Source organism: Pollicipes pollicipes, unplaced genomic scaffold (assembly GCF_011947565.3).
Source record: "Pollicipes pollicipes isolate AB1234 unplaced genomic scaffold, Ppol_2.1 Scaffold_7231;HRSCAF=8579_pilon_pilon_pilon, whole genome shotgun sequence".
Lineage (NCBI taxonomy): Eukaryota > Metazoa > Arthropoda > Thecostraca > Pollicipedomorpha > Pollicipedidae > Pollicipes > Pollicipes pollicipes.
In genome coordinates, this window is record NW_023597034.1 from 36983642 (window position 1) to 37000805 (window position 17164).

Consider the following 17164-nt stretch of genomic DNA (forward strand, 5'->3'; position numbering starts at 1 on the left):
CTGAGCGTCATTGTTAGTCTCTCGATGTGAAGATGTCTCCTACGAAAACAAGTCTCCCTTCCCCTCTTGGCTTTTTGTCCAGGTAGGACATTTGCGACCTCCACCACACAATCGTCTTAACCCATGTCCTCCGGACCGTCCTCTTCTGCCATTGGTGCGCTGTTGAGGTAGTCGACTTCGTCCAGATTTTTCCCTTTGCAGACAGAGATGCCATTTTTGGTTTATTGGTTTTATACAACACGCATCACATCGCAGCCTACTCCTGTACATTTTGCTTCGATCCTGAGCATAAAGCACAGCGACTTTAAAACATGGAAAAAGGAAAACAAAATAACTGACCCAAAACGGAACGCCAACTGTATTCTCGCTCCGTTGTTTCGTAATCTACGAACTACACACTGCACAACTACATCTTTAGAATACCGCTCCGTATTTAAGATCATCTAGAAAATGCATACAGTTTGGCTCCAATGGTAATTTGCAGGCCGTCCAATGCTTGAAAGCGGAACTTCAAATACTCGCATCCTTAACGAGTGTCGCTCTCGGGGAGTAATCTGGAAAGCCGAAAACGGGTGAGATATGAGAAATTTCAGTTCAGAACAGGATTGTGACCCCCACGTGAAAGAAAGTTATGCTTGTGTTCAGAAGCGTGGGCATGCACCACGCTGATGGCTCACGGGTGGTGGAATTAAAATAGCTGTGCAATAGTCGTGTCCCGAAAGATAGCTTTCCAGTTCACAGCAAATCCGTGAACGAATATCGGAGGCCACATGCCTCCCGTCCGCGTACATATTACCCATCTTGTTAGAGCACATGCACTGCCGTCAAGAAGAAGGAAGTGATGGGGCGGCGATGGGGGCGGAGAGAGGGGGACAACAATAAATCGTACTAAGCTCTAGCCACGCAGCCGAACTTAACCTGAAATTAGGCCAACAACAGCAGAGTCGCCAACATTCATCGTCAACGCGATCAGCAGCTACCGTGATTCGGACGGCCCTCATGCATGGTACGCGCGCCCGTTGGCAAACTATGGCGTGCCTGTCTTCATTCCTGTAGCCACGCACGCACAGCTGCGATGGGAATCGATTTAGAGAAGAGCAACAGTTCCAGTATCATCGCTGACCGCAGTGCGGCAATTGCGAGTCCATGCCCTGATGTCCTAGGCTTACTACGCCCTGTCAATGCCATGCTGTTCATGCACGCCATACGGTTAACAGTCGTAAGACAGCGAGGCATAACCGAAACGAGTTGTGGTAAAAAGCTTATTGCCTCTAAGCTCAAACAATGCATCAATAAGAAATGACGAAACTACGACAGACAGGCGGCGGATGGCCCACAGACCGTCATCCCAGCCCCCGGGCGAGTACGCCCCCCTAGCCCAAGTGTATGTCTACTGGCTGGTTGGTAAGAGTGGACAGTTTTCTGATCACTGCCATATCGCGGGTAGTGCAGGATGAAGGTAGTGTGCGCCATGATGCAAACATTATGATATATTTGATTTATGATTTTGGATCGAGTGCGTATTGTGAGTGTGATTGCACGCTATATGTGAATGCATCAACAAAAATTACAAAAAGACCAGACAACCAAACCGCTGACCTGACCATCGCATTTGAAACTATCCGACGTCACACCGTGATGCTGGCCGCGAAACAGATGGGAGGCAGCCCCAATGCACACCAACGCCGTAACTGTTTTTGACAACGTGACACGCTGGAAGACCGACACCCCTCCTTGCTGCGGATGGGCTTCTCCACGCCATTGCGAGACACTCGTCTGTCTAGCCCCCGCAGACGAGGTCTCTTCGCAGGCATTTTGGTCTGCCCGGAGTGCGCAGACCAGAACCATGCTTAGTGTCCCCTCGATGGGTTTTTGGCAACACCGTTATGGCCCGGAGCCGGATGTGGCAGCCAAACCCGCTACCACAAGCTATGTTCAGTGAGCGGCCGGACCCCACGCTCATGAAAGCGTCGGTGATTTCCGCGCAAACAAACCGGCGTTGGTGATGTATATTATATATATATATATATATATATATATATCATTGATCCCGTCGTCAAATGCGTAAAACAACATATAGTAATGATCCAAGGCTTGGTTCAATCGTCCCATTCATAGGAAATAATTAAAGAAACTATGTTGCAGCAAACACCCTAAGCCATACACATTTCACATACAATGAAAAGACCGAGACTGCCAGTGACTAAAAACTTTTTAAAGCAACTTCTGCACCCCACCTGTTCGAATTTGGCAGGGAAACTGCTTGCGAGGCCTATTTCCACCATCGCCAATGCTTCTCATTTTTCTTCGGGTAGCCGTGCCCGTGGTAAATATTCTCGAGGACCCATGAGCTCGAACTCTTGACCCGAACGCCCCAAAACCTGTCCTTCCCGAAGAATATCATGCTCCATATTGCAAATAGCATATGAAAATGCTGTTGCGCGTAAGTCCTTAAGCATCCCAAATATAGCCTGAGTTACCTTTGTTGCAGTAAACTTTCCGGAGGACTTCTTTTAGAGGACTAAACTTCTTTAACTCTCCCAATGGTATACATATAAGCCACCTGAGAACAAAAATGTTTTTGCATGTTTCATTAAAGAATGACGCCATGCACCGGTGGTGCCACAGAGAAGGAGCACTAAATGTTGACAAGACCATTCAATAACGCGGATGCGGGTGTACCTACATAATTGCAGGCCGCGATATGTTAGTGGTGTTGGTGCAGGTGGTGGTGGCGTTGGTTGCAGAATAAAGTGGGGCTGGTACAGTCGACACGTGCTTGCGTAGACCAGCGATGAGGATGGTGGAATGAGATACCAAAATGGCGTTACACTGAGGTCACGCACCATGCAGGAGCTGTTATGGTCACACAATGGTAGGGGGGAGGCAGACATTGGTGGTGTTGGCAGGATCAGACACTGGTGAAACTGGCAGGGCAATGGGGTCAGCTGCATGGAGCCGACACTCGCATGGAGCTGGAGGGGTCAGACACCATGGTGGGATGGGTAGACCCAGACATTGTGGTGGGGTGCATGGTGTCACGCACTGTAATGACATCCTACTGGTTAAGGCACTGATAGGGATGGTGGAGCCAGGCAGTGTAGTGGCATATTTGTGGGGGTCGGACGAAGCAGTGGTGTTGGCAGTGTTGGACAATGTGATGGGGTAGATAGAGAAAGAAAAGCATGCATGAAATGCTAGATTAGAGCTGATGACAACAAATTCTACATGTCACAAATGATTCACACCCTCTTCAGAGTAGTCATTTCCTAAATAATTTGACTTTCCTGACACCAACTGACCTGAATCAAGCCGGTCGCACTAAGGCTTTCTGGTCTTCAATCGCTTCAATGTCCAGTGGCTATAACATCACCTGAAACAGCAACAATGCCAAAAATTATTCAGTGGGTGGAGATTAACTAAGGACTAAGTAAGTATTTTTTTTGTTTTTAGCGCCCCGGAGGTGTTCATTGTATCTTAAACGTGAGGGACGTATGGACTTCCCGACATAGACCCAAACAAAACAGGGAATACCCCTTTCAGTGACCATTTTTTGGCAAAACATGCTCAGGCTGAAATCGAGGGAGGTATGGACCCTATGCCCCTTTTAGAGTCCAAAGTCGTCTACAGAGCAGAGGGCCACCCAGGTAGGGAAAAATTTAATCTATTCTTGCAAAAAATCAGCGACCAAATTTTAACATACAAAGCTCATCCTGGCCGATTTTCCGAACATGATATGTGCCTTTATATGCGATGTGTGCTAGCTTAAAATAGTTAACATGTGAAGTGAAGCCCGACGCGTGATATGCGATGTCTGTTCAGTTGAAATCGCTTGCATGTATAATTGATGCGCGACTGTGATACCTGTTAACCTCAACTCGTTTGTATGTTTGAACGAAGCGTAATGCATGACGCCTACTTGCTTGAATTAGTTTGCATGTACACGTATTGTCGCCTATTCTAATTATTAGATAAGCACCGTATCGTGGTAACGGCTAGCGATAACTTTTTGTTTAATCCTCTAAGAGTTGGTGTCCTGTAAAAACTGGCTTTCTATTTCCAAAAAAGCTGAAAAATCGGGTAGGGCCACCAGCAGGCAATTTTGAATTTATTTCTGCTACTTTTTCGATATAGGCATGTTGCCGAAATATCAATTCAACTATATCTTTATTCTCCCGGTTTTTCTTCGAGGAATAAGGCTATTAATATTGTCTTAGCTATGTGAAAAATGCTCCTCTGCTAATGCTAATGCACTGAACAACTTACGTAATCTTGTACAACATTGATTTGAGCCAACCGACGGCCGTTACGTCTGAAAATGTATTCACAAAGCCGGATATGAACGACGCAACGGTCATATGATGGCTTGCCTTAATCGCCCCATGGCCAATTAAATGGCAGCATTTGAAGACATTACGCGTTGTGGGTGCCTGGGTGACCTTGAAATAGTCACCACGAAATAATATTCGCACCTTTGCAGGTGTGCAGATCAGAAACTAGAAAGGTTTACAAAATTAGAAGGGTGCTTAAGAATGGCAGGACTGTGTAACATACTGAATGATCTTCAAGATGGCTAATTTCAATTGAAACCCATACAAATGTGGCACACACCCTTTTATGCTCTGGTATCTACCACACACTAAGGTTCCGATGTATGGAAAACCTTATGTTTGTAATGATTTCCCCTTCAAGGCTAAATTGGTGCCCAAAGCCTCTAAAAACGTGTTGTTCTAGGGGGTTGGGGAACATGTCTGTAAGTACCTAACGGCAACATTTTTTAAATGTAATACAACACCCACTGCAAATGCATGAGAAAAACTGCAAGCATCCCCCTTACAAACGTCTGGTCTAGCGTGATAAACCTACCCAGACAATAGCATAATATTGCTGAAGTCAATCTCTTCAACCACCTTCAAAAGCTAACACAATGTTTGCCACTTCAGCAACTATCCTTATCAGCACACCATTCTCTAATCAGTCAAGGCAGATCAGTCCTCCATTAGCTACAGTTGTCGGTAAACAGGGTTCACCAATCCCTTTCGAATATTTACTACTCACTTTTTAAAACCTTGCCGGACGACAATAACTTGCATCCAACGTAAGCCCAGTCTTCTCGTCCGAAAGGCCGCACACCGCAACGTCACCGTCGCGCTCGTTCCAAGAACGCGCAATGGCGGCGATAGAGCTACGTATCCCATGTGACTTAACACAATTTACATTAATATCTTTCATCACCAGTTTCAACGTGATTCAATGTGATTTAGATGCTTATACCAAACGCAAACAACTTACAAGTGATGAGACCACATCATGGAGCAGCGTGATTTTGCATTTGCTTATTCATCTCTATTCTCTTCCACGTGACCTTGCCACCTGAAAAACTTACACACGCGCGCAGTTCGTCCAAGATAACACACTTTACACAACCGGAAGTAAAAATGCGCATAATTGCGTTTTTCGAGGACCAGCTGAAAATCGAATAAACATGTTCAAACAAGACTAAATATCTCATTTAAGGCCTCTGAAAACCGAGGTCCGGCATTTGGACCTCGGTAGTGAATACCGGACCTCGGCAGTGACGGGTTGTTGGGTGTGTAACCGGATTTGGTCCTCTGTTTTCACGGCACACAAGAGCACACACACACACACACACACACACACACACACACACACACACACACACACACACACACACACACACACACACACACACACACACACACACACACACACACACACACACACACACACACACACACACACACACACACACACACACACACACACACACACACACACACACACACACACACACACACACACACACACACACACGGGCTTCATCTAGCGCTTAATGGCTTTCCCTTTGACATGATTACCACTCACAGGGCAAAACATACGTCAATGGTGCCATGCTTTATTGTATCGCATCACTGAGGTGGAAAGCTTATCAGATACATATGCATGGTCTAGCAATCCTTGTTTATCTGGCTGTCTGCGACGCATGAGCGGGTGACTAGGCTGGATCGTCTTCACCCCTGGGGGCCCATGTCACTGCAAACGAAAGTTAACACCCGTCTCATAACACTCTGCAAAAGTAGCGTAACTTTATGTGAACGCCCCTGCCGGCAAGGTCTTGGATCCGAAGGCAGGCCCTGCTAGGCCTGCGGGTGCTGCTGGCAGACCACGCCCGCGGAAGGCCGTCCCTTGTGCTCAGCCGCCCGGCCTGTGGGTGCTGCTGGCAGACCACGTCCGCGGAAGACCGTCCCTTGTGCTCAGCCGCCCGGCCTGCGAGTGCTGCTGGCAGACCACGTCCGCGGAGGGCCGTCCCTTGTGCTCGGTGGCTCGGCCCGCGGACAACGCAGCAGCTCCCGGCCCCGCTCGGATCGCTCTGATATACCGGAGAATGGTGCCAGCCAGGCCCAGTCACGGGAGTGAGGTCACGGAAGCCCAGTCACACCGGCACATGCCGGACGCAGCCGCGCAGGTCGCGTGATCATGCCCCCAGACGGCTGGCTGCCAGAGCCCCCGCCGTGCTGAGCCAACAGCTTTGGAGGGAATGGAGCCTATATTTGGAGCCTCCACGCCGAAAAATCTCTGATCAGATCGGTGGCCTTTTACTCTCGGTGATTGAACCAGTTTTCTGGTATTCTACTCTCGGTGCTTGATCCCAGTTTTTTGTCTTATGACGAAGCTTGAACTGGCAATGAACGTCAAATGATTAGCAGTAACAGCACATTGGAACCAAGCAGGAACAGGAAAGGTGCACATAAGAGACACACGAAACTCTTTGGAGACTAGAACATAAAGACACGAAAACGGCAAGCTTTTCCGGCTTTGTTTCTTCTTGCTACTGTTTTTGGTGAGTTAAGTTCCTTTTTCCTTTAAGTTTTAGCCCAAAGCTCTTGATTGGGCGAATTCCTTGGATTTGTGCCCACGGCAAGCAGCCTTGTGGTGTGTCGTGTAAGCCCTGACCCACCATCCGACCGTGAAATTCCGGGTCACCGGCAGAATTGTGCGGCGAAAGCTTACCGTGCCCAAATGCCCGTCATGGTCCGTTCTGCTCTCTGACGTCACTCGACTCTTAGCGCAGCTGCTGCTATCGGCCCCAGGCTATATCCGTCGGCGGCAAATAGCAAGCTCTTAAACTTCCTCAAACCCACCCGAGCCGAGCGAGTGGATCGAAGGTTAGGTGCTCGAAGCAGTTAAGCTATCGGGACGGACAAAACCCAGTAGACGGGAGAGAGCCCAAACCAGTGGGCATTGAGGAAATGCAATCAATATTGACGGACCCCCTGCATCCTCGTTGGTAACCAGGTCGAGGATCAAAAGGAAAGTATCTCCATGTGTCGGAATAACTTTCATGTCATGTCAGGTAAGTCCCCCCAAAATTCCTGCATAGTGTGCTTGGCAAACGATCGATTTGTCACATTCCTGACCCAAAAGGATTGTGTGTAGTGTGTGTGTATAGTAGCGTATAGTAGTGTGTGTGTGTGTGTGTGTGTGTGTGTGTGTGTGTGTGTGTGTGTGTGTGTGTGTGTGTGTGTGTGTGTGTGTGTGTGTGTGTGTGTGTGTGTGTGTGTGTGTGTGTGTGTGTGTGTATGTGGGTGTGTGGGTGGGTGTGGGTGTGGGTGTGTGTGTGTGTGTGTGTGTGTGTGTGTATGTGGGTGTGTGTATGTGGGTGTGTGGGTGTGGGTGTGTGGGTGTGTGTGTGTGTGTGTGTGTGTGTGTGTGTGTGTGTGTATGTGTGTGTGTATGTGTGTGTGTGTGTATGTGCGTGTGTGTGAGTGTGTGTGTGTGTGTGTGTGTGTGTGTGTGTGTGTATGTGTGTGTGTGTGTGTGTGTGTGTGTGTGTGTGTGTGTGTGTGTGTGTGTGTGTGTGTGTGTGTGTGTGTGTGTGTGTGTGTGTGTGTGTGTGTGTGTGTGTGTGTGTGTGTGTGCGAGCGCGCGCGCGCGCGCATCGTATTATAAGTTTAGACTTGATGATAAGAAGGAGCCTTCGTTATACCAGATATTACTGGTTAAACAACGTCATCAAGCAGACTTGGGTTATATTGTCAAAACGGGGCGGTTTCAAGCTTTGTAAATGGTCTCAAACAGTGCTCTTGAAAAGTCCTCAGTGTGATAGGCGTGGCTGACCCAAGAAGCTCATGATTGCACTGCGTGTCATGCGGCGGTGTTGATATCACTGAACTCGCTGACACAGCCAAGAGCATTACCATTGCTTCACATCACATGTGCCGAGAAATCGCAAACTGAAGTCAACAAACCATCTATGTGCATCTCTACGACTATATCGCACGCCATCTTGCGTTGGCTCTGGCGGTGGTCCCCATCATCTTAAGCCAAACGAGACCAAATATGGTTCTAGTAGTGTCGGTGAACATTTTCCTGCCTTCTCTAAGAGCCAGAGTGGCTACAGTCAGACATTCCTGACGCCTGATTGCCCGCGCTCACGTGATAGACGCTTCCGAAATATTCGTAACTTAGGGTAGACATGAAACAGCTATAGGAACACAAGTGAACTGCCAACTGCTTGCTACTGCTGCTGTTGTTCTGCCTGACACCTGCTTGTCCAAGGTGGGAGGAGCACCAATTTCAGCAGGGTACATCAAATCGATCTTTAGGGAAAGTCAAGGTTCAATGCGCTGGCTCCGGCTATTTCGACCACAGCTGAGAACAATCATCGGATGACGATATGACCCCCGCATGAAAACTCCGCGGGCAATGTGCAAAAGGTTGTGAACCTCATCGCCAGCAGGTCCCACGTCTCTCAGCTGAGGCATGTAACCACCAGATGCGCCAGTGACGAAAAACCGCCTGACGGCTCGGAGGTTTCACAGCACATTTGTTGGTGCTACAAGAGAGGTACAAAATGCCCGAAGCACAGCAGCATAACCCTGATTTGATCGGAAGCGCTGCCTCCCAGCAGCTTCGGCCTTTCACCATGCATCAAGGTAATGTATGATGACATGAGACAAGTCGGCTTTATGTTGTAGGTATAATTGTTAAATATTATATTGCAAATGTCACACAAATGTTGCACACATTGCAGATATTGCATAAATATTGCACTGCATGTTGAGCTACGTCGTCTCCAGCGCAATGCAAGCACACATATCATAAATGTGGCCCCCGAGCATCGGGAACTTTGCCACTAAACGGGCTGTCGTCCATCAGCAGAATAGATGGCCCCGGTACCCTCCATCCACTTTTACGCTATGTTAGGCGCAATGTTTAAAAAAGCGTTTATTGAGCTGGAAATGCGACGAAGACGGGCGTGCTGCTGCTGCTTGTGAGTATACCAATGATGTCGGCTTTACCCCTCGCCCTGATTCGACGTTTTTTCATAGCGGGGACGGAAGGATGCGACCCCCCGCCGTTCCCAAACTAAGGAAGATAGAGCTTAGATAAAAACACGAGTAGATTGACCACAACGAAATGTTGACATTCGTAATGTTGCTACTGGTAATCATATGTTGCTAGTTCAATACCTCACCCCATTATGCCAGGCTAAATATCACATTTTCATTAAAATCCAACTTTGCCAGTTTCGCATGCTCAGACGTAAGAAACCTTGCCTCGCAGCGACATGAAACCTAAAGAGGCGTGTTCTTTGTTTAGCTTTGAATGCAATGGTATGTCGGCTTGTGTATTTTGAGCATGAGTTATGATACATGACTGATTCAGAGAGGATGGCTCACATTTGAAGATATAATAGCAAGCATCAGATATGATAAAACAGTCTCACTTATGATTATTGGTGTACTCTTTTAAGTGGAAAAACTGCTCTAGACAGTGCAATACTCTGTTTAATAAATACGCTCCGCAATGCGTAATGATTTGATTAGGTCATCGAACCTTGCAAATCATTGATTGAGAGCTAATTGACGGCTGGTATATCTGGAAATCGCGTTCATGAACGCCAGATATGAATGCCTCGACAATTGTATTTTTCTTAGCCGTGATCGCCGCATGGCTTATGGAATGGCATGATTCGAATGGCGTTATTGTGACGTCATGAATTCCAAGATAACTGAAATATTCCGCTCGATATACCTTTCCCCATTTTTGCGGTCGTATTGCCCAAAAACTGGAAGGGCTAGGCCTTAAGAAGGGCTGGTTGTTTACAGCACCGAACTGTCTTCAAAATGGCTAATTTAGTTCAAAGCCACATAAAAGTGCGGAACACTCCCTTTTGATGCAACAGTGTCGGCCAACGCGCGCAGTCTTCAGGATTGTCGATTGTCTTTGTGTACCCGCGTCAGCCGTAGATCACCGTGCAACAATGCTCCTTAATAATCCCCGCTGCCCCGAAACTATTAGGGCTAAGGACACGTTTTTGGTGTTAAAATACGTGCAATGAATACCCTATGGACTCCCAAACATTTTGGCGTGCTTGCACGACATGCTGAAGAGATATCCTCAGAAAACCTTATGACTTCAGATCGCTCCCACCCCTATCAGGGCGAGGATTCAGATTTTCAAATATTGCAAAACGCATTCAGCACATTGGGGTAGTCTACCGCAAAATGAACAGCAGGAGGGGCGCTGAACGGTGAAATATATGGATCATGTTCCCAAAATTTGCCAGAAAACGGCTTTCTCCCCGAATTCGGCACTCTTTGAATCCAAATTGGGCGGGATGAGATAAAGCCCCCTCTCCACAATTGAGCAAACTACAACCCTGTTCTAACTTAAATGGATTTGACACCTGAGCGTAACGTTGCGGTCTTTAAACACTCCTCTTACCTACTTACGCTTCGTTAACGTTCCATCGAGCTGCTCCCCCTCACGCCCATACGCAGCGCAATGCATGTATGCGTAGAATATTTGCATTGACGGCCTTTCCCACCGTTATTTAGTAACCACAAATGTTCTTTGTTGGGGTCATAGTGCAAGAACTTTACTGAAGCTAAAAGTTTAGAAGTTACCATGGTTAAGCCAATTTATGGGCAGTCCGACAGCAAGCTCATCTAGTATAATATATCCGCGCGAGTCACCCGGAAAAGTGTCCTGGCCGTCGCTGTGGCAACGCCACGCGAGGGAGCGGTGGCGCCACCTGTAGCAATAAGTTCCCTGGGCATCCGGCGCAGGCGGAGAGGCGGATCGCACGCTCGGAGGCGGACTCCCGGCGGCTTCGGATCCCTCGTTGCTATCATCGCTTGGACAGGAGCTGTTCGAGGAAATTTCATCGATGTGTGGTTCGAACCAAATGTCTGCTGTCTATCTCTGCACGCGTGACAGCCAACTGCGTCAAAAACCACTAAGCCTCCGAGGTGGCTTCAGGGGTAGGTATCTGGGAACTGGCATTCAGCAATTTTCGCACAACTCGTTCGAAGCAAAAGCACAGGAAGCACAGGAGGTCTGAAACTCTCAAAGCAAAGTTTTGGAAGATGTGTTGTTACATTAATGTTAACACCATGGTAAAAATGCATTCTGTTTTCAAGTGATTTTTGAGAAACAAACAACCACCCTTGACACAATCAATTGCCTTTCGAACAAGATCCACCAATCTTTTCAAGGCTAGTTAAAATACAGAATACTAGTTTCTGAAAGCTATTCTTACTCGTGACAACTTTGTCAAAGTGAGCTTGGTTTGAGTTCAGATTTTTACGTTCCCACAAACTGATTTACCAATCACCCAACCATAGGCGTAGGAACGTTTCAGAAAGTGGGTGGCCAAGCTCAGGGTGCACTTCAGGAACTTTTTCTAGAAAGCGAGCCCGATGACCGGGGGGAGAGGGGCGGGGTAGCGATGGAGGTTGTTATCACTCTTTATTTAAATGCCATGGCTGCTATGCTAGATATGCATCTAGAGCTGTTTATCACTGGTGCACAATCTTGCCTATTCCATTCATCTGTCTTTGGGCAAACAAGGCTTTCCAGCTTCCCTAGATTATTCTTCTATTTTAACATTGCATTTCCTGGGGAGGCGAAATTCCACGATCGGGTAGGTATTTTGGGTCATTAAGGAGGCATCTGCCTCCAGAGTGTTGATGGCAAAATACGGCCAGGAGACAGGCTGGTGAGAATTTTGGAAGTGGATCGATGGCTCACAGTGCGACAGATTTTTCATGCGCCTTCATTTCGCTGGCTGCCTTTCAAGAGATAAGACTTGTCGCGACATTTTAGGCGGAAACAAATTCGGGAGCTTGAAACTGCTGGAAACCTTGTGATAAAAGCCATAAACTGGAGATTCTCTTTTACGAATTAAGCCACAAAATAAGGCCCATCTGTCATATGTTTCTTACATGGGCCCTGCTCCTGTCCGCCGTCGGTGGCCACTGCTCTGGCCCGGATGTCTCCGCATGACTGACTGCGAGTTGATCGTATGGCTGCTTTGTTGCATACGTTTGGACCAGCGTTTCTACTACATGGTTTATGAAACACGTGTTGGACACCTGCAACAGTGTCTTTTTCCGAATTATCTTCCCTCACACCACACTATCGCAGGAAAAATAGCCTCCGGGGAGCAGTCTGCCTTAGGTATTAATTGGACCGACGGACACTTCATTGTCCATCATGCAACGTATACAACTTGATTCGCTTTTGTGTGTAGGCAGGGGCGCACCCAGAGCCTTGCCAAAGGGGAACACAAGGTTGACAAAAGCCCATCTTATGGTGTTCTCCCCCCCAAAAGCCCCGGATATAGCTTAATTGTTAACAATTGACAAGTTTTTCTTCGTTTTATTGTCATGTTTACCCTGTAACCAGAACAGAAGCCAGGAGATACCGTGAGCTCAATTCTGTTTGCATTTTGAGGTCAATAAACTGCAGAAATCAGACGATGAACCACTGCATGGAAGAAATCACCGGCGCTCTTAATTTACAATGTTTAGTTGCTTCTCTCTAAGCCGATAAAATTCAGAAGCTTTGTCAATTTTTTATCTGGGTTCTACAGACATTGAGGACATCGCAAAGGTAGGCTGTAGATCCATACGTTTGATCCAAATCTGAATATGAAAATTTGATTGCAGATCGAGTGGTCGACAATGTGTATTAACATGGCCAAGCCATGTTTGTCTGAAAATGTTGACCATTCAGTCAGAACTGATTAGTGACATAATTTATGCAGCGTGTTTTTTAGCATGCGCGGTTGCAACTCGTAGTAAAAATCCTCGACACCAGACGTTGCAGTCTATATAGTGCGCGGGCCGTTAGCCCAGTAGCTAATATTTTGCTGTGGCCCGCCGGGGACAAAAATGATGATGTTTCTGAAATGATTACCTTTAAGCGCTTACATCAGCTAGAAAGACAAGGTATGTGACGTAATTTTGGGCGTGCGCACTCGAAAATTTTCGAAACGCAAGCCTCGACCACAGGCGTTGCAGTCTCTGTAGGCCGCGCAGCGTCGGCCTAACAGCTGATATTAGGTTGTGGCCAACGGATGGACGAAATTGACGACGCTTCTGACAAGGCATCCTTGGTTGCTTCATGACATCAGATTTTGTATTTAGAAGGCAGTCTGAGCGCATGTTTCATGTGTGCAATTTTTAGGCTGATAAAAATAACGGATTGGCCCCTAAAGCACCGCGAAGTGAGGCTGAAATCTGATGGTTCAAATGGAACAGTGAAGGTAAAATGCATATTTTTCGTGTTTTTGCAGCTATTGATCTGTCCAGAAGGCAGATTAACACGGCGCCCGCCGTCTGGTGGCATTTGCAGTAGCAGAAACTTTTCGATTTTACGGAAGTTGCAACCCAGATCATCCTTGTCCTTGCTCTTGAGGTTGCGGGCGGGCATGTTCAAGCCTTTTAATGTACTCTGTCCCAATAATACATTCTCAAACATGAACGTTCTCAGACAATCATGGCATTACCTTGCTCGTTTTATTAAATTCATTTCGACCTGCGCTATTCAACAATAATGAGAGCCCCACTCTACTCAACAATAATGAGACCCCTTATTCCCTTCTGGGCAAGGGGGCTCTTGAGTAGAACACCAGGGGTACATCACCGTTTCCGGTCAAGGGCTGAAGGGTCATTCCGGCCCATCGCGAAGTGTCTTCTGGCTATCATTCTGGTGGCACGGGGCGGCATCTCCCGGTCGATCCGGGGGCCATTAAAAGGATACATGATATCACATTGTTCCCATCCCTGACATCCCTGACGGGAGGCCCTCTGACCCGCGCAGCACCGGAACCCTCATTGACGTAAGAACATCCCTGATCAGCGCACGTAGCCCGATTGTTGTCACATGTACTTAAGTTCCGTGTTTTTTTCTGTGTTCTTCAGATATATTGAGTTCTCCCTGACTGTAGATTGTAGATGAAATGGGGTTCCTAATATGTATTGGCATGGTTAACCCATATTCGTCTTAAAATGCTCAAGATCCAGTCGGAGCTGATAACTGACAAGAGAACTACGTAATATGGTGTTGTACGCGCGTGCTGGCAAGTCACGGCAAAAACAGCCTTGGCGCCCGGCGTTGCAGTCTCCAGGCGGTGCAGTGTAACACTAAGCGATGGCCAACGAGCAAATGAAAAATATGACGCATGTTGGAGGAGATGACGGGTGAACTAGCTAAATCGGCAGGCATGTTTAATATAGTGCAAAAGCAAGCCAAATGCAACTTTAATCTGAGAAGTGGGGGCCAGTTAGCTCTGCTACCCCACACTGAAAAGTGGCGGGCCCATGGCTCCTCTGCCCCCCCCCCCCCCCTGTTCCTACGCCCATACACCTACGGCACGGGTGGCTGTCCAGATCTAAGCCGGGCTCCGACCCCCACCCTTCACCTTTATCACAGTCGGAGACGTAACGCCTCTCACGTTGGAGCTGAGATTGAAGTACCGTAGGAATGTTGCGGGAAAAGCTTGTTTGAATGAATAACCTTCGTATAAATACATATCATTCACACATACACACACACACACACACACACACACACACACACACACACACACACACACACACACACACACACACACACACACACACACACACACACACACACACACACACACACACACACACACACACACACACACACACACACACACACACACACACACACACACACACACACACACACACACACACACACACACACACACACACACACGCACACACACACACACACACACACACACACACACACACACACACACACACAACACACACACACACGGACTTTATCTAGCGCTTAATGGCTTTCCCTTTGACATGATTACCACTCACAGGGCAAAAACATACGTCAATGGTGCCATGCTTTATTGTATCGCATCACTGAGGTGGAAAGCTTATCAGATACATATGCATGGTCTAGCAATCCTTGTTTATCTGGCTGTCTGCGACGCATGAGCGGGTGACTAGGCTGGATCGTCTTCACCCCTGGGGGCTCATGTCACTGCAAACGAAAGTTAACACCCGTCTCATAACACTCTGCAAAAGTAGCGTAACTTTATGTGAACGCCCCTGGCGGCAAGGTCTTGGATCCGAAGGCAGGCCCTGCTAGGCCTATGGGTGCTGCTGGCAGACCACGTCCGCGGAGGGCCGTCCCTTGTGCTCGGTGGCTCGGCCCGCGGACAACGCAGCGACTCCCGGCCCCGCCCGGATCGCTCTGATATACCTGAGCATGGTGCCAGCCAGGCCCAGTCACGGGAGTGAGGTCACTGAAGTCCAGTCACACCGGCACACGCCGGACGCAGCCGCGGAGGTCACGTGATCATACCCCCAGACGGCTGGCTGCCAGAGCCCCCGCCGTGCTGAACCAACAGCTTTGGAGGGAATAGAGCCTTTATTTGGAGCCTCCACGCCGAAAAATCTCTGATCAGATCGGTGGCCTCTTACTCTCGGTGCTTGAAGCCAGTTTTCTGGTATTCTGCTCTCGGTGCTTGATGCCAGTTTTGCCTTGATGAAGAGGCTCGAACTGGTAATGAATGTCAGATGATTGGCGGTAACAGCACATTGGAGCCAAGCAGGAAAAAGAGAGGTGCACAGAAGAGACATACGAAATTCATTGGAGACTAGAACATAAAGACACGAGAACAGCAAGCTTTTCCTGTTTTGTTTCTTTTTGCTGCTGTTTTTAGTGAGTTGAGTTGCTTTTCCCTTTAAGTTTTAGCCCAAAGCTTTTGATTGGGCGAATTTCTTGGATTTGTGCTCACGGTAAGCAGCCTTGTGGTGTGTCGTGTAAGCCCTGACCCACCATCCGACCGACAAATTCCGGGTCACCGGCAGAATTGTGCGGCGAAAGCTTACCGTGCCCGACACAATGACACAAAAACCGGCTTCGTCTAATGCTCCGTTGTTGGATCAGATTGAAGAATTCCCTAGAAATTGCCTTCGCTGAAACCATAACCTGACTGACCTGCCATAGACCAGCGACCTTACAAGGTGCATCTAAATTTTTGATGCCAAACGATCCACTATTCAGTTGTCTACAGCTATGCTAACTTTAGCGCGGCTACGCCGCGCCGTTCGGAAACCATTCTGGAAAAACCATTGGGGGGTCAATTTGACCCCCCAACCGAGCGTGTGTTAACAGAGTCATGCATCATACATATATGACCGAAACACAAAAATAAATAGGCATCATTGTACTGAGAATTGAACACGGAACATGCCTGCCTCGCTAGGGTTTGTGTCTCTGCGAGTCGAAGTATTTGACATTTGAACATATAAAGCTGGCAAAGTCCAATTTTCATGAAAATTTGCATTTTGACCTGGAATAATGGCGTCAATTATTGACGTAGTAACATACGAAATATTTCAGATCGTGAGACTTTGTTGAGATAATTCCACTGATGTTTTCTGCTAAGCTTCATCTATTCATTTGTGAACGCCTGGGGGAAGTCGCATCAACCACAGCTCCCGCATCAGCCAGCGTCTTGAAAAACGGCAAATCAGGGCGCGTGTAAAGTCTTTTGCCAAACTGAACCCAAAGAAATTATCTGCAATCTGTGAATCGATGCAGTTCGCAAATAACTTGGTTACTTCTCATTTCCACAGCTTTCTTTTGGTAACAGCCTTGAAGCAAGTGAGTCATAACTACAGACGGTTTTTGCTGACGCATGAGTAGCCTCCCATGCATCCACAAACGCACAGCTGCGGAATCAAAAGCCGTGCCAAACATAAAAACAGGCATCAAAGTGAACGTCCTGCTTTTCTGCGTCATCGTGTGCAGCAGGCGGGAGAATCCAGCCCGAACGCTGTATGCATCG

The 17164-nt window shown here is 47.7% G+C and overlaps 1 long non-coding RNA gene across 1 annotated transcript; it reads right to left on the minus strand.

Moving 5' to 3' along the window:
• Positions 1-208: 208 nt before the first annotated feature.
• On the minus strand, positions 209-5163 carry LOC119109065 (uncharacterized). The gene is made up of 3 exons (XR_005095384.1): positions 5059-5163; positions 3303-3373; positions 209-554 (listed from the first exon to the last, which is right to left on the minus strand). It is a non-coding gene; the product is annotated as an uncharacterized LOC119109065 (long non-coding RNA).
• Positions 5164-17164: the final 12001 nt, after the last annotated feature.